The 19,067-nt window shown below is 40.9% G+C and overlaps 1 protein-coding gene across 2 annotated transcripts in view; it reads right to left on the bottom strand.

Moving 5' to 3' along the window:
• The window catches only part of rgs20 (regulator of G protein signaling 20), a 212,746-nt gene that overhangs the window by 165,706 nt on the left and 27,973 nt on the right, over positions 1-19,067 (bottom strand). The window lies entirely within an intron of this gene.

A 19,067-nucleotide genomic window follows, 5' to 3' on the forward strand; every position in this document is an offset into this window, starting at 1 on the left:
TACACGGAAGATCGAAAGCAACGAGCTGGCTGTGTGCCCAGGGACCTGAGTTCTTTGGGTACAGAGCTCGGAAAAAGCAACACAACAGACTTTTAACACCATAAATCAGCGAGTTGCTTGTTATGTCTCCCCTCTTGCTGTAAAGCAGAGACACCTCTTTTTCCCTTATTAGGGAAAGAGGGGGACCCTGTGGTATGTCGAATTCTGAGTAGTCTTTGGGGTATAGCAAGCTTGTGTCTTTATTGATGCTTTGTTGTATGCTTGAGCGCTCGGTGGAGGGTGCAGATGCTTTTTTGCTGGTGGGGGGGTCATTGCTTTACTGCTGCTTATGCATGGGAGGGGGAGCTGGGGGGGCTTTGGATTTCTAACATTTAACTGTCATTCACTCTTTGGGGTACTCTTCTATTTCTGTGGATGTTTGTGAAGAAAAAGAATTTCAGGATGTAAATTGTATACATTTCTCTGACATTAAATGTACCTACTGAACCTATTGAACTTCTTTATATTAAAAAATTTAAATTAAATAAGTAGTGCAAAAAGAGCATCAAAGGGAAAAATAGTGAGGTAGTGTATATGTGTTTATTGTCCATTCGGAAATCTGATGGTAGTGAGGAAGAAGTTGCTCCTAAAACATTGAGTGTTTGCCTATAGGCTCTTGTATCTCCTCCTTTGTGGTAGCATCATCCTGAGTGACAGGGCTCCTTAATGATGGATACTGCTTTTTGAAGATGTCCTCGATGTTTGGGACATTTGTGCTCACGATGGACGTGTCATCGGCAAATTTATAGATGGCGTTTGGGCAGTACCTAGCCACACAGTCGTGGGTGTAGAGAGAGTAGAGCAGTGGGCATAGCACACACCCTTGAGGTGCGCCAGTGTTGATTGTCAGCGAGGAGGAGATGTTTGCACTGACTATGGTCTCGTGGTGAAGAAGTCAAGCATACAGTTGCAGAGGGAAATTCAGAGGCCCAGGTTTTGGTACTTGCTGATTAGTACTGATGATGTTGAACGCTGAGCTGTAATCAATAAACAGCAGCTTGACATGGGTATTGCTATCGCTTCCACTAAGAAACCAATTGCGGCGATGGGCAAATTGCATAGTAAACTCTAACCTTCCTTGTAGTGAATATAATCTTAAATGAATAAGAAAATAATGATTTCAGTAGTTACAGTGAAGTGGGAGTTGTCTGGGGGTGGGGGTTGGGGGGGGAGGAGGGGCTGAGAATGGACTGAGAACCAGCCAAAGGAAGAGGCAATCAAGGTCCAGTTGAATCTGGCAGCAGGACCACTTGCAGTAATGTTGGCCTATTTTTTGCATGTAGCCAATTATCTACTTGCTGGGTAGAAAGCAATCGATGCTCCCCAGCAACCAAAGGAGTAAAACATCAGCAGTCAGAGTTTGGGGTGGTGTAGGCTATAGCGAGTTGAGAACAGAGCGATCTCCAAGGCTTTCTTGAGGACATTAGGAAACATTTATAGGCCACAAATGCTGCTAGTCAATCTATTTACATTGAAGCGACAATAGATCCTACATTCTTTTCACTGCGGATATTTCCAACAGGAAAAGGGGCCCAGAGATGTAAATACAGAAGGACAGAGACACTGTAGAATTAAACACAGTGGAAAAGCTTCCAGTGGCCTGGACAACTACATGTACAGCAGGTGATTCCAGCAACAGCCGTCCTCGTAGAAGATCTGCAGGGCTGGGGATTTTATGAACAGCATGCTTACAGAGCTGATCACATCATTAGTGAACTGTGTGCAGTCAATGAAGATCTGGGTGATCAATAGGCAGACTGAGAGGAGCAGACAGCAGGAGACATTTATATCAATCTCCCTCACAAACAGAAATTTCCTTTTGAATCCTACTGAAGCCAATGGTTCCTTGAGAATATGCAGCCACATCTTGGAGCTCATAGTGACAAACGGTTTAACCTCAAGAACTGAAAGAAGAAGAGTAAGGGTGGATTATTAGTTGAGGATTCGACTATTAGGTGATGGTTTTTCCTGTGCCTCCAGGATACTATCCTGCTTCCCTGGTGACAAGTTCAAAGATTTGACTGGTTGGCTGCTGAATATCCTGAATAAAGAGGGTGGACAGAGAGAAGTTGTGGCTCATATCTGTACCAATGACATAGCTAAAGAGTGTTGAGGTGCCATGGACTAAACTTAGAGAACTTAGAAAGAAGTCAATAAGCAACTCCTCAAAGGTAGTAGTTCTTCGAATATTGCTGGTGCCACAGAAATAGGTACTAGTGACTACAGAAACAAGATGATACTGCAGATGACTTCATAACAGGAAAAATGTGATACGAAGGATGCTTGAGGTATTATTTCTAAGAAAGAAAGGATTTTTACAAGACAGGTGGGTTGCACCTTAATATAAATTGGACTTGGATCCTCACAGGGGCAAATGGTGCTGGTGGGGGGGGGGGGGGGTTGCGGTGAGAGGCTGCTACTGCAGCTGGAGAGGGATTAGAATGATTTGAAAGGGCCATAGGAACTTGATTCTAAAATCAGAAGCAATCTGGAAGGAAAAGATAGAGTTCAGATAAAAGGCATATATTAGGAAGGCAAAGAGATAGAAAATAGCAACAGTTCAGGGCAGTATTAGGAATAACAATAGTCAGAATATAGTGGGAAGGAATGGGCTGTATAAACTTAACAGAGCACCAGCAAATGGAATTTGAATTTTAAAAAAATAGAGAAATTAAGGGTTGAGTGCACATAGCATTTGTAACAAGATAAATAAGTTGACAGTACAAATATATACAAACAGGTATGATCTGACTGACTGGAGGTTTATTGAAGTCAGATTGGAGGTTCAGTCAAGTTGGGAACTGAATACTTGGGGATACTTGACATTTCCAAAAGACAGACAGAAAGGAAAAAGTGATAAGGCAACTCTGGAACTAGACAATGAGATCATGGTAATGAATGGTGTTATTGGCTTGGAACCTCAGGATGTAGAATCACTTGGTGGAGATCAGAAATAGTAAAGATAAGAAGAAACAAACCAGAGAAAATCTGCAGATGCTGGAAATCCAAGCCTGCTGAAGAGTCTCGGCTTGAAGCGTTGACTATACTCTTTCCATTGATGCTGCCTGGCCTATTGAGTTCCTCCAGCATTTGTGTGTGTTGCAAAGGTAAGAAGATGCTGGTGGGTGTAGCCTATGTCCTCCTAATAATATCTACTGTATACTGTAAGACAGTGAATATATCAAGAAATAATGGGGTCTTGTAACAAAAATACTGCAATAATCATGGCCAGTATTAATGATCGTATAGATTGAGCAAGAGTGGCCTTAGAGACAGGTTCTATGTTTTATTAGACCAATAAGTTCAGGAGCCAACTAAAGTGCAAGCTACTTTAGATGTAGTGTTGTGTATTGAGGCAGTACATCACTAGGAAAGAGGATGACAGAATTTCACATACAGTTTGAGAATATGGTAGTTGGGTCTGAAACTAGTGATCTAAATATTTAATAAAGGCAATTAGACTGTTGCACGGGGAGAGATAGTTTCATTGGTATGGGAATCTGTCCTAAAGGATAAGAAGTTGATCAGCAGTGGAAAATATTTAAGGAGACATTACATAAATCTCAGCAGAGGTATATTCCAGTGAGAAAGAAAGGCACCTTGAGACTAATTAAAGAAATCAATGATGGCATCAAGTTGAAGGAAAAGGCATATAATTTTGTGATGATTAGTCAAAATTTTTGGAAAGCAGCAAACAGTGACTAAAAAATTATAAAAGGGAAGCAGATAAAGTATGACAATAAACTAACCATTGATATTACAACGGACAGTGAGAGTTTCTACATGACAAGAAAGTACAGATAAAGCCATTGTTGATCTATTTAAAGGGAGAGACTGGGGAATTAATAATGTGAAATATGGAAATAGCAGAGATTCTAAATAATTATTATCTGCCTGCATAGTAGTAAGCAGTAAAAGCATCTTAACAATTCTCAAAGAGCTACATGTATCTTAAAACTATTATGAGAAACAAAGTAGAAGTCAAGCACTTACAGGACTGCTTTGAGTCGGTGGACTGGACAATAGTCAGGAATTCATAGTCGAGTTTGAATGAATACCAACTTTATTAAGACCTATGTGGATGAGTGTGTTCCTTTGAGAACTAAAAGCCATAATTGAACCAGGAGATTTGTAGTATGCTGAGGGATAGATCTGTGGCATTCGAGACTGGTGATCCAGAACTATGTAAGAGTCCAGGTATGACCTCTGGAAGGTTATTTTAACGGTGAATTCTGATAGAGGTTAGAGACAGAAATGGATGCATGTCAGCTCTGGCAGGGGTTGCAGGCCATTTCTTCCTACAAAGTGTAAGCTAACATCATGAATAGATGTGATGCTGCACTCCCAGATAAGCTCAATGTCTTTTATACACACTTTGAAAGGGAGAATAAAAATACATCTGTGCGAATCCCTGCAGCATTTGGTGAACCTGTGACCCCTTGGTCTCAGAGGTCGACGTCAGAACATCTTTTAGGACAGTGAACCCTTGCAAGGTATCTGGCCTGATGCTTTGGATCTTGGTAGGGTCCTCCATGCCAAACATGTCAAAGGGTAGAGGCCAGACAAAGAGCTCTGAATATTTGTGCCAGCCAACTGGCGGGAGTGTTCAAGAATATCTTCAGTCTCTCACTGCTGCAGTTGGAGGTTCCCACTTGCTTCAAAAGGGCAAGAATCTTACCAGTGACCACGGAGAGCAGGGTGAGCTCCCACGATGACTATTTCCCAGTGGCACTCACACGTACTGTGATAAAGTGCTTTGGATCATGGCTAGGATCAACTCTTGCCTAAGCAAGAATGTGGACCCACTGAAATTTGCCTGTCGCTACTATAGGTCTATAGTAGATGTAATCTCACTGGGTCTCCACTCAGGCTTGGATCACCTGGGCAATAGCACTAACTTCATCAGGCTGCTGTTTTTGGCCACAGCTCAGTGTTCAACATAGTCATACCCTCAGTTTTAATCAACAAGCTCTAAAACCTGGGCCTCTGCAACTGGCCTCTTGACTCCCTCACAGATTGTGCAGCTTGGAGGTAACATCTCTTCGTCACTGACAGTCAGCATCGGCGCACCTCAAGGACGCATGCTTAGCCCACTGCTGTACTCTCCTTACACCCACAATTGTGTGGCTAGGAATAGCTCAAATGCAATCTATAAATTTGCTGATGACACAGCTACTGTTGTCAGAATTTCAGATGGTGATGAGGAGGCGTACAGTACCGCAATAAATCAGCTGGTTGAGTGGTGTCGCAGCAACAACCTTGCTCTCAACTTCAGTAAGACCAAAGAGTTGATTGAGAGCTTTAGGGAGGTGAGGGAAGACACACTATTCCTCAAGGCATCAGAAGTGGAAAGGGAGAGCAGTTTCAAGTTCCTGGATGTCAACATCTCTGAGGATTTATCCTGGCCCAACATATTGATGCAATTACAAAGAAGGCATGAGAACTGCTATATTTCATTAGGAGTTTGAGGAGACCTAGTATGTCACCAAAGACTTGCAAATTTCTACAGATATACTGTGAAGAGCACTCTAACCGGTTGCACCACTGTTTGGTATGGAGGAGCCACTGCACAGGATTGGAAAAGCTGCAGAAAGCTGTTAGCTTTGCCAGCTCTATCATGAGCATCGGCTTCCCCAGCATAAACGAGGCCTTTAAAAAGCAATGCTTCAAAAAAGGTGGTATCTATCATCAAGCACCCCAATCACCCAGAACATGCACCCTCCTCATTGCTACCATCAATGAGGCAGTTCAAGAGGTACAGGAATCCGAAGAAACACACTCAACATTTCAAAACAGCTTCTTCCTTTCCCTCATCGGATTTCTGAATGGGCGATGAACCTATGAACACTACCTCAGGATTTTTCCCTCTCTTTTTGCACTACTTACTTACTTTAATTTTCTTTCTTATTGTAATTTATAGTTTTTTTTATAATCTTTAGTAATGTACTGTCGCTGCAAAGCAACAAATCTCATGACATATGCCAGTGATGTTAAACCTGATTCTGATTCTAAGTATCTGGGAAGTGAATGTAGAAATGGTTAATGCTTTGGTTATAATCATGCTTTCAAGAAGTGTAGAATAAAGAGGGCCTTTTCTGGTTAGCTGCCAGGGTTGCAGGGTTCGGTGTTGGGACTGCTTCTTTTCAATGTTAGAATCATAGAGTCACACTACACAACACAGAAACCGGCCTTTCATCCAGTGTAGCCTGTCCTTTACCAGCAATTTATCTATTTCCATTGACGTGCATCCAGATTATAGCCCTCCATACTCCTATCCATGCACCTATACAAATTTATTTTAAATTTTGAAATTGACCCCACATCCAGCACTTGTGCTGGCAGCTCATTCCACACACTCACAACCCTCTGAGTGGGAAAGTTGCTCCTCGTGTTCCCCTAAAACATTTCACCATTCACCCTTAGCCCAGAACCTTTAGTTGTAGTCTCACCCACCTCAGTGGAAAAAGTCTGCCTGCCCCCAATCTTCTGCGTTCTAGAGAAAAAAAATCCTAACCTATTTAATCTTTCCCTATAACTCAGGTCCTCAAGACCTGGCAACATCTTTGTAAATTTTCTTTGCCCTCTTTCTATCTTACATCTTTCCTCTAGGTAGATGACCAAAACTGAACACAATATTCCTGATTAGGCCTCAGCAGCATCTTATACAATTTCAACATAACATCCAATCTCCTGTACTCAACACATTGATTTATGAAGGCCAATGTGCCAAAAGCTTTCCTTATAACGCCATCTACCTATGTCACCATTTTCAATGAATTATGGATCTACATTCCGAGATCCCTCTGTTTTACTACACTCATCAGTGCCCTATTGCTCACCGTATAAGACCTACCCTGGTTGGTCCCCTGAAATTGGAACAACTCACATTTGTCTACGTTAAATTTCATCTGCCATTTTTCAGCCCATTTTTTCAACTTGTCCAGATGTGCTGCAAGCTTCAATAGTCTTCGTTGCTGTGCAGTACACCCCCAATCTTGGTGCCACCTGTAATTCTGCTGATCCGGTTTACCATATGACCATCCAGATTGCTAATATAGATGACAACAGCAACGGACCCAGTACCAATCCCTGTGGCACACCGCGAGTCACAGGCCTCCGGTCAGAGAGGCAACCATCTACAACCACTTACTTGCTTCTTGCTGGAAGCTGAAGTCTAATCCAATTCATCATCTCCTGTTGAATGCGAAGCAACTGAACCTTCTTGACCAACCTCCCATGTGGGTCCTTGTCAAAGGCCTAACTAAATTACAGGTAGACAACATTCACTGCCTTGCCTTCATCAACTTCACTGGTAATTTCCTCGAAAAATTCTGTAAGATTGGTTAGACCTGACCTACCAGATGTACCACCCACAAAGCCACGCTGACTATCCAGAATCATGGCACGGTAGCGCAGTGATTTGCGCAATGCTTTACAGCACTGGCAACCCGGGTTCAATTCCTACAGCTGTGTGCAAGGAGTTTGTACGTTCTCCCCACGACTCCGGTTTCCTTCCACATCCCAAAGACGTATTGGTTAACCGGACATTGTAAATTGTCCCATGATTAGGCTCGAATTAAATTGGGGAATTGCTGGGTGTTGCAGCTGAGAGGGCTGGGCGGGCCTACTCCATGCTGTATCTTAAAAATAAAATATAATCAGTCCCTGTCAATCAAAATGTTCATATTTCCTGTCCTTTAGGACACCTTCTAATAAATTTCCCACTCCTAATGCCAGGATCATTGGCTTATAATTTCCTGGCATAATCTCAGAGCCTTTCTTAAACAATGGAATAACATTAGAGTCATACAGTCATAGAGAAGTACACCACAGAAGCAGCCCATCTAGTCCTTGCCAAAACAATTTAAACTGCCTGCTTCCATCGACCAGCTCCTGGACCATAGTCCTTCATGTACATATCCAAACTTTTCTTGAAATCGAGCTCACATACACCACTTGTGTGAACTGCCAGCTCATTCTACACTCTCACAGCCCTTTGAGTGAAGAAGTTTCCCCTCATGTGGCCCCTAAACTTTTCACTTTTCACCCTTAATCTATGACCTCTGGTTGTAGTCACACCCAACCTCAGTGGAAAAAAGCTTGCTTGCATTTACGCTATCTATACCCCTCATAATTTTGCTCAAATCTTCTCTCAATCTTCTACATTCTAAGGAATACAGTCCTCACCTATTCAATTTTTCCTTATTACTCAGGTCTTCTAGACCTGGAAACATCCTTGTAAATTTTTCTGTACCTTTTCAACCTTGTTTAAATCTTTCCTGTAGGTAAATGAGCAAAACAGTACACAATAATTCAAGTTAGGCCTCACCAACATCTTATACAACTTCAACATCACATCCTATCACCTGTACTCAGTACTTTGATTTACGAAGGCCAATGTGCCAAAAGCTTTCTTTACGACCCTAGCTACCTGCGACATGACTTTCAATGAACTATGGACCTGTATTCCCAGATTCCTTTGTTCTACCACACTCTTTAGTGCCCTAATATTCACTGTATAAGATTTTCCCTTATTGGTCCTATCACAGTGTAAAACCTCACAATTGTCTGTATTAAAATCCATCTGTCATTTTTAGTCCATTTTTCCAGCTGATGCAGATCGCCCTGCTGGTCTTCCTAGCTGTCCACTACAACACCAATCTTGGTGTTATCCACAAATTTGCTGATCCAGTTAACCACATTATCATCCAGATCATTGATATAATTGATAAACAACAACGGACCCAGCACCGATCCCTGTGGCACTCCACTGGTCACAGGCCTCTAGTTAGAGAGGCAACCACGTACTATCACTCTCTGGTTTCCCCCACAAAGCCAAAGTCCACCAATTTACTCCTTCATCTTGAATGCTGAGCAATTGAACCATCTTGACCAACCCTCCATGTGGAATTAGCTATCCTCCAATCCTTTGGCACCTCACCCATGTCATGGATGTTATAAATATCTCTGCTTGGGCCTTTGTAATTTTCTGCACTAGCCTCTCACAAGGTCTGAGGGATTTATGCACCCTGTTATGTCTCAACTCAGCACACCCCTCCTCTGTGATCTGTAAAGGGTTCATAGCCTTGCTGATGCATTACCTCACATCTATGGATTCTGTGCCTGTCTATCAAGTAAATACTTATGCAAAAAACTCTGTATAAGAACTCCACCATCTCTTTCAGCAGCATGCATAGATTACCACTCTCATCTTCCAGAGGATCAATTTTAACTCTTGCTATCCTTTTGCTCTTAATATATCTGCAGAAGCCCTTTAGATTCTCCTTCACCTTGTCTGGGAGAACAACCTCATATCTTCATTTAGCCCTCCTAATTTCCTTCTTAAGTGTTTCCTTGAATTTCTTACACTCCTCATGTACCTCATTTGTTTCTGCCTGTCTCTACCTGCTATGTATCTCCTTCTTTTTCTTAACCAAAGCAACGATATCTTTTGAAAGCTAAGGTTCTTTAAACCTGTTATTCTTGCATTTTATTCTGACGGGAACATACAAGCTCTGTACTCTCAGATCCCTTTTGATAGCATCAGAATTGGTTTTTCTGCAATTTGGAATCTCAGTGTAAGGACCAGAACTATCCGTTTCCATAATCACCTTGAACCTAATGGCATTTTGATCAGTAGATACAAATCTTCTGTCACCTGCCCTGACTCATTCTCTAATAGGAGATCTGGCATTTTCTCTAGTTGGAACTTTTATGTACAGATTAAGGAACTTCCCTGAACACGTCTGACAATCTCTTTCCCATCTAGTCCTTTACAGTATGGAAGTCCCAGTCAATTTTATGGAAAGTTAAAATCACCTACTATCACAACCTTATGTTTCTTGTAACAGTCAGCAACCTTTGCATAAATTAGTTCCTCTAACTCTCACAGACTGGTGGGTGGTCTATAATATAGTTTCTTTAAGGTGAAGAATAAAAAGAATAAAAAGCCAGATATCCTGTAGAGTTAGACTGTATAAACCCTAGAAGCTTGGCGCATTTGGGTGCGTGTCATAATAGACTTAGAATATGGTATGTTCATGCACTTTGTTAAAAGGAATCCAGGTGTACACTATTTTCCAAACAGACAGAATCTTCAAAAGTCGAATGTACCAATGAACTTGGGAGTCATTGTGCAGGATTCCCAAAAGGTTAACTTTGAGGTTGAGTAGCTGGTAAGGAAGGGAAATTAGCATTCATTTCTAGATGACTAGAATATAAAAGCAAGGTTGTAATGTTGGGGCTTTATCAAGCATTAGTTCACTGTACTTGAACTATTGTGATCAGTTTTGGGCTCCTTAACTAAGAAAAAGATGTGCTGCCATTGGAGAGGGTCCAGAGGAAGTTCACAACAATGATTCTGGGAGTGAAAGGGTTAATATATGAGGAGTGTTTGAAGGTTCTGGGCTTGCACTAGCTGGAGTTTAGAAGAAGAAGTACAAATCTCATTGAAACTTATCAAATATTGAAGGTCCCAACAGACTGGATGTGGCAAGGATGTTTCCTATAGTGCATGAGTCTAGGACCAGAGGGCACAGTTTCCAAATAGAGGGACATCATTTAGGACAGAGGTGAGGAGGAATTTCTTTCGCCAGAAGTGGTGAATCTGTGGAATTCATTGCTACAGATGGCTGTGGAGGCCAAGTCATTGAGTATATTTAAAGTGGAAGCTGATAGTTTCTTGGTTAGTCAGTGCATCAAAGGTTACGGGGAGAAGGCACCGGAATGAGGTAGAAAAGGATAAGTAAATCAACTTTCATGGAATAGCAGATCAAACTTTTGAATCGACTAATTCTGCTGCTATGCCTATGGTCTAAAATTCCCTGGATTTCAGAAAGAACTCAGATAATGGGAAAACCTCAAATGTAGCACAGCAATTCAAGAAAGAAGATAGAAAGGTAATTAGGCTAACATTTGTCACTGAGAAAATAAAATTTTCCATAGATGCTGTCAATATATCAATCCATGGCCTTCTCCACTGCTGCGATGAGGCCACACTCAGGTTAGAGGAACAACATCTTAGATTCCATCTTGGTAGCCTCCATCATGATGGCATGAACATCGATTACTCAAACTTCTGGTAATGCCTCCCTTCCCACTTCACCATTCCCCATCCGTTTTTTCCTCTCTCACCTTATCTTTTTGTCTGCCCATCATCTCCCTCTGGTGCTCCTCCCTCCCTTTTCTTTCTTCCATGGCCTTCTGTCCTCTCTTATCACACTCTCCTTTCTTCAGCCCTGTTTCTCTTTCACCAATCAACTTCCCAGCTCTTTACTTCAATCCTCTCCCTCCCAGTTTCACCTATTTCTTGTGTTTCTCTCTTCCCCTTCACCACATTTTAAATCTACTCCACATCTTTTTTTCTTCAGTGCTGCCAAAGGGTCTCAGCCTGAAATGCTGATTGTACTCTTTTCCATAGATGCTGACTGAACTGCTGAGTTCCTCCAGCATTTTGTGTGTGTTGCTTGGATTTCCAGCATCTGCAGATTTTCTCTTCCATGGCCTTCTGTCCTCTCCTATTGGATTCCTCTTTCTTGAATCCTTTATCTCTTTCACCAATTGACTTCCCAGTTTTTTATGTCACTCCTCCTCCCAGTTTCACCTATCATTTACGACTTTGTCCTTCTTCCATTTCTCCCCGAACCTTCTTACTTTGATTCCTCATTTTTTTTTCCAGTCTTAATGAAGGGTCTTGGCCTGAAACATCGACTGCTCTTTTCCATGGATGCTGCCTGGCCTGCTGAGTTTTCCAGTACTTTGATTTCCAGTGTCTGCCGATTTTCCATAAGTGGCTTATAAAGATACAACATAAGATTTGATAGAGGTATATAAAATTATGATGGGTATAGATAGAGTGAATGCAAGCAGGCTTTTTTCACTGAGGGTAGGGGAGAAAAAAAAGAGGACATGGGTTAAGGGTGAAGGGGGAAAAGGTTAAAGGGAACATTAGGGGGGGCTTCTTCAAACAGCGAGTGGTGGGGGTGTGGAAAGAGCTGCCAGATGAAGTCGTAAATGCGGGCTCACTTTTAACATTTAAGAAAAACTTGGACAGGTACATGGATGAGAAGGGTGTGGAGGGATATGGGCTGGGTGCAGGTCAGTGGGACTAGGCAGAAAAATGGTTTGGCACAGCCAAGAAGGGCCAACAGGCCTGTTTCTGTGCTGTAATGTTCTATGGTTTTATAACTTCCTGACTCTTGAACCCAGTTCCTCAGCTAATAGAGACAAGCATGCCATTGGCCTTTTTTAACCACCTACCAACCTCTTTCAGGGAGTTCTATACTTGGATCTCAATATTTCCCTGCACGTCAACATTATTAAGGGTCCTGTCATTAACAGTACACTGACTCATTCCATTTGTCCTCCCAAAGTGCAACACCACAACCGACAGGGTCAAACTCCAGCTGCTATTTCTCCACTCATATCTGCAACTCATTGAGTGTATAACTTGCTGTATGCCCTGGCAGTCTTCTATACTATCCAAAACACTGCCAATCTTTACATTGTCTGCAGACTAATTAACCCACACATTACATTTTAAGTCAGGTCATTTATATATATCAAAGACAGCAGAAGTCCTGATATGGATCCCCGCAGAACAGTACTAGTCACAGACCTCTAGCTGGAATAAGTCCCATCAACAACTACCTTCTCTCTTCAATGTACAAACCTATTCAGAATCCAATGGCCAATGAACCCCAGATTCTAAGCATCTAGTCTTCTAGATGAGCCTCCCATGAGGGACATTGTCAAACTCCTTACTGAAATTCGTATAGACAACATCCATAGTTCTATCATCATTAATCACCATTGTCACCTCATTGAAAAACTCAGTCAAGTTTGTAAGACATAACTTGCCCTGCAGAAAACCATGTTGACTGTCCCTAATTAGACCATGGTTTACCAAATGCTCATAAGTCCTAACCATAATAGATCTGTCCAATAAATCCCTACCACTGATGTGAGATTCACTAGTCTATAGTTTCTAGAATTTTTCCCATTTCCTTATATGAATAATGGAACAACATTCACTCATTAGCCCATCACTGAACTGTTCCCACAACCTATGGGCACATTTTCAAGGACTCTTCATCTCATGTTCTCAATATTTATTGTTTATTTATTTATTATTTATTTTTCCTTTGGTATTTACACAATTTGTTATATTTTGCACAATGGTTGCTTGTCCTGTTGGGTGTGATCTTTCATTGATTCTACTATGTTTCTTGGATTTATTGTGTATACTTGCAAGAAAATGAAACTCAGGGTTGTATATGGTGACATATATGTACTCTGGTAATAAATTTACTTTGTAGTTTTTTGTGCTTTTGTGCTCGCCATTCCTCCTGGACCACACCTCTTCCTAGGGAGGACACAAGGATTTTGACTAAGGCCCCAACAACCTGGGTATATCTTATCACATCCTAGGAATTTATTTACCTTAATGTTCTTGAAGGGGCCATTACCTTCTACCTTATCTTGAAAACCCCCAGCATGTTAGCATGGTCCACACTAATCTCCTTATCCTCCACATCTTTCTCCTTGGTAAATACTGATGCAAAGTAGCCCACAAACAGCTTTCCCTAGTTCCTGCCTTATGCTCTCGTACTTTGCCCTGCTCCAGTTTAATACTCTAATGCAAGGTCCATACTTAACCTTATCTACAGCTACAGAAGTGTTTTAATTGCAGTGAATGTGGAGTACAAAGCATAGAGGTTTTGTTGTAACACTACAGGGCATTGCTTAGACTGAACTTAGAGAACTGCATATAGTTTCAATTCCTTATGTAAAGAAGGATGTGCTTGCATCGATGTCACAGCAGAGAATGTTCATTAGTATTCTGAGGCAATGTCAGCATGTTCCCCTTCATTTCTGAAATTCAGTTCTATTGACTTCAATAAAGCTGAATTTCTAAAGTGGAATAAAATACACAACTGCTTTAGTACGAAGCACATAATCCTAACAACTGTGATCATTTATACAGACTTCATCTCTTCAGTTATGACTGGTTACTCTTCCACAAATATGAGTTCATTCAAGGCAAAAATGTACATGTAAAACAGTATGGTGTCAAAATACATTGTCTTGAAGGGTAAACCACACAGGCTTGTGTGGCACAATGATTTGTACAGATGGTTAATCAGTGGGTGGCAGCATTTTGCCTTTAGTTCCTTTGCATTTATTTCCTGACTTATTTCACAATTTCTCTCAGAAGCATAAATGAGTCATCATACTGTATTAAGCTTCAATCAATTTCAAATAACCATTCTGAGTAAGCACTAGATTCATTGCTATTTTCATGCAGGCTAGTGCCTAGTTCCTCTGGCTCCCTCTCCGGCTTCAGCATGTTATCTCATTGTTTGTTTTTAAGTTGCTGAATGATTTATCAAAGTACATTCTATTGAATTTTCCTTGTCAGACACGTTACTCTCTCTTTCAGTAGAAGGCTGGGACCAAGAGCGTTCAGCTGCCACTCTCTGATCTATTTACTTTGCATATTTTTACAGGGTCAACTTGGGTTCTCTCTACATCTAATGTTGTAGCTCTAGCTTTAAGACCATCCCAATTTCTTCCACCAAAGGGACCAGTGTATCTATCTGATCATTTTATCAATTTAAATGGATGTATGATCTTTCAATTTCTGTGTCTCAAGAGATTATAAATGTCATTTGTGAATTTCCCTTGTACCAAATCTAAACCTAATGTATCATTTCTGAGGTTTGATTCCCAAATCTGCATATAGTTCTCCAACTGATTTCATCCAAGCTTCTTTAAAACTATTATATAAGTCTTTTACTTTTCTGTTCCATCCCACAGTATAAAGACCATTATGATAATTTATTGTAATTTTGCAATAAGATTAGACAATTTTTAAATAACACCTTTTGACACTCAACCACTTACAAAGATGCTCTTGCTGATGTATCTTTCTCACGCCCAAGGGAAAATTACATTACAATTACTGAATGGCAAAAAACTCCACAGAGGATGTCCATTCCCCTTTCTGCATTGCTTATAATTTTAATAATACTGGAAAGAAAATATAAGCATATCAATCATTTGCAAAGTCAGTGGAACCTATGTGAGCTGCAAGCTCTAAATTTTGCCAGGTTACTTCAAAATCTGCATAATGTGCTGTTGCATATTCAGTGCACTCTGCTGCTGCAGAACTGATTTTTATTCTTCAACCATGGGCAATTTTGAAGCAACATAGTGAATATTTAGCTTGCATTATTAACTTTTGTAGCCCTTCAATTATTGTCTTGATCCAATGAGAATAGCTTAGAAATCATTAAATAATTCAACTGTGCATTATATTTTCCTAAAACTGTGCACAAATGTAGCCAGAGGGAATTTTCCACAGTTTATTCAGGAATGCATCACATCGAAGACTTTCTATTCGTTAATTAACGTTAGGGCTGCTTCATTTTGTATACTTCTTCAATTTAAATATCCATATTGTTTTCATGCAAGTTTTATCCTGCTTCCTTCTGCATGTGTTTGAGAGCAATTTGGTAATGTTGCCTAGATACAGTATATAAGATGTAATTTCTCTCTGCAAAGCAAGGGAAAATGAGGCAGGGAAGAAAGAAAGTCAGGCTTGCTTCAGGTTCTCACAAAGATTGCTCTCAGCTAATAGTATCATAGAGGTATAGAGTCATGCAGTGCAGAAATGGACTCTTCAGCCCACCACAATCATGCCGGCCATTTAGTACCTATCTATTCAAATGCTATTTATCAGCAATCAACCTTACCCCTGATACTTCAGCTGTGGAGAAAGATTTCCTACTATCTGCCCTATCTGGGCCTCTTCTAGTTTTGTACACCTCTATCAGATTCCCTCTCAGCCCCCATTTTCCATTGAAAACAAATGCTGCCTATTCAGTCTCTTCTCCTAGCTGAAAATTTCTGTTCCAGGATATAGGCGAATGCAATGTTGGCATTCATTTCTAGAGGAATAGAGTATAGGAGCAGGGATGTGATGTTGAGATTCTATAAGGCACTGGTAAAATCTCACTTGGAGTACTGTGTGCAGTTTCGGGCTCCTTATTTAAGAAAGGATGTGCTGACTTTGGAGAGGGTTCAGAGAAGATTCACTAGAATGATTCCAGGAGTGAGAGGGTTAACATATGAGGAACGTTTGACCGTTCTTGGATTGTATTCCTTGGAGTTTAGAAGAATGAGGGGGGACCTCATAGAAACATTTCGAATGTTGAAAGGCATGGACAGAGTGGATGTGGCAAAGTTGTTTCTCATGGTGGGGGAGTCTAGTACAAGAGGGCATGACTTAAGGATTGAAGGGCGCCCATTCAAAACAGAGATGCGAAGAAATTTTTTTAGCCAGAGGGTGGTGAATCTGTGGAATTTGTTGCCATGGGTGGCAGTGGAGGCCAAGTCATTGGGTGTATTTAAGGCAGAGATTGATAGGTATCTGAGTAGCCAGGGCATCAAAGGTTATGGTGAGAAGGTGGGGGAGTGGGACTAAATGGGAGAATGGATCAGCTCATGATAAAATGGTGGAGCTGACTCGATGGGCTGAATGGCCGACTTCTGCTCCTTTGTCTTATGGTCTTATATCCTGGTGAATCTCCCCAAACCTTCTCCTTCTCTGAATGCTAGTCATATTGTATTGTAGGAAATATGGATGAAGGTTTGGTGAGATAGCATGAGGAAAATCAAATGTTCTTCCTCTAAACAAGGGGTTCCCAATCTTTTTCTGCCAGGACTGTGGATTCCAGCCTGGGAACCCTTCTCAGTAGAGTGCAAATTGTCAGTTTTAATTGGGAAAATTTGACTTTTGTTTGAATTTCATCCAGAAGGCAACATCTCCACAGGTATAATGTCTGAGCAGTATTTCTCATGAATATATTGTAAAGGTTTTCCTTTGCATTGTTTCTTCCTTGTGCATTTATATTTTTATCATGAGTAAAGACTTTTTTGCCAAAAAAAAGTCAGCCAAGAATTTTGTGCCTATACTGACTGAGCAGGGGCATGTTCAAGGATGGGCCCAGCTGTGACACAAGTCCCCACCATAATAATGATTAAGTATGTAAAGCATGCATGTGATTTGCTTCTGAGTATAACATCCGCAAGAAGTACTTTCAAAAGCAATCAAGTTTCTGCACAAGTCTCCTCTGTTGTGGATTTCCTAGCGAGGTTCAACGAAGTAGATACTTAGGTAGATTAACCACACTTCGTACAGCCAAAGGAATCGCATTAGTGACACAGGGGGAGAATACAGAATAACCTGTCTCACTGAATACTCTGTATTCAGTATGATGTGAATACAAAGAAACAAACACCTAAAGTTGAGGTTTAAGGTTTCTGAGAATCCCTAAATCCTATGGCTCCAACCTGAAGGCATAAGTATTGATTTATTTAACTTCTGGTAATTTCTCCCCTTCACCCTTCTTTCTTTTTTCCATTCCCCATTCTGGCTCCCCTCTTACTCCCTCCATTCTCCTCACAACACCATCACCACCCTCTGATGCCCCTCCTCCTTCCCTTTCTCCCATTGTCCACTTACCCCTCCTATCTCTTTCTTCTTCAGCCCTTTAACTCTTCCACTCATCATCTGCCAGCTTCTCACATCATACCCCTCTCCCAACCACCCAACTTCCCTCTCATCTAGGTTCACTTATCACTTGCCAGTTTGTACCCCTTCCTCTGCCCCCTTTTTATTCTGGTTTCTTTCCCCTTCCTTTTCATTCCTAATGAAGGATCTTGTCCCAAAAGTCAACAGCTTATTCCTCTCCATAAATATTACCTAAGCTGCTGAGTTCCTCCTGCATTATGTGTCTGGAAATTCTTCATCTTTTTTTTCTGGCTGTAATATGTTCATATTTGGTTTCTCAGGTTTGGAGTATGGATGGTTTGTTTTTGGTGGTTGAGATATATGAAGACCATCCATCTCTAACTGTGTGAGATTCTACTGGAGAAATTGGCTAGAAAATTGGAACTTAAGCTTTGCCATTTTACCTTTTCTGATGGCTGAGTGATTGGCATGCATATGCCTTATTTAAAAATTAAACAGCACAGAACTTCAGGCAGGCACCTATTCACAACACAGACTTCATTGACATGAACAAATATATGTTTGCTAAGTTATGGAAATTACTTTTCCAGTTGATTTGCAATAAATGCTTAAGCTGTCATGGTTTCAATTGTTTCTTTGTTCCATTTGTTATTTTGTTTGGCAGAACATTATTGCTATTTTGTTTTGGGAATTTTTCATTTTGGATGATTATTCTTCAACTTTAGGGAATACCATTATCCACTGTACTTGGCCTTAACATAGTGAGCAATTCACCCTCATCTTAGCCAGAGACCCATTTTTCTCTTCAATTATAAGCTGCATCTCTTTCAAAGACACTGGTCTGTCAGTTTTTTTTACATTCAGGTCAGGATTGCTGCTCTGGCAAATTACTTGTGCATCAGGAAGTATGTCATGGTTCACTCCCAGAGCAAATAATGCAAGAAAATCAGTGACCTGATTTTGTTTTAGCATTTAGCTGTGATGGGGCTAACACTAGGGTCCCATCTTAACAATAGACAGGGCACAAGTAATAACTCCAGTGAAATGATCAATTTTTAGCAATTTATTCCAAGCCTTTTGGCAATTCTGCTGAATTACCAACAATATAATGGAGGAGACTTAAGCTAGGTCCATGAAATTTCAGGACCTATCTGTCTAGGTCTTGTACCTATCCCATAACTAATCCTCTCCATTCCAGGAGTTGGTGGGAGTTTTGTGTTCTGGACTGAAAATTGTTGATTATTTCAAATGGTTCTTGCAATAAATTTGACAAAATTATTGGTATTATACTAATCTCCAGCAGATTCTTGGTCAGATAAATGCAATAATGCCACCTGTGTTGACAATAGATGAAAAGAAATAGACACAAGATTCTGCAGAAGCTGGATATCCAGAGCAACACACACAAAATGCTAGAGGAACTCAGCAGGTGAGGCAGCATCTATGGAAATGAATAGACAATTGTTTTAGGCAACGACCCTTCTTCAGGGCT

The sequence above is a fragment of the Hemitrygon akajei genome, chromosome 1, assembly GCF_048418815.1.
Source record: "Hemitrygon akajei chromosome 1, sHemAka1.3, whole genome shotgun sequence".
In the NCBI taxonomy this organism is placed as follows: Eukaryota; Metazoa; Chordata; class Chondrichthyes; order Myliobatiformes; family Dasyatidae; genus Hemitrygon; species Hemitrygon akajei.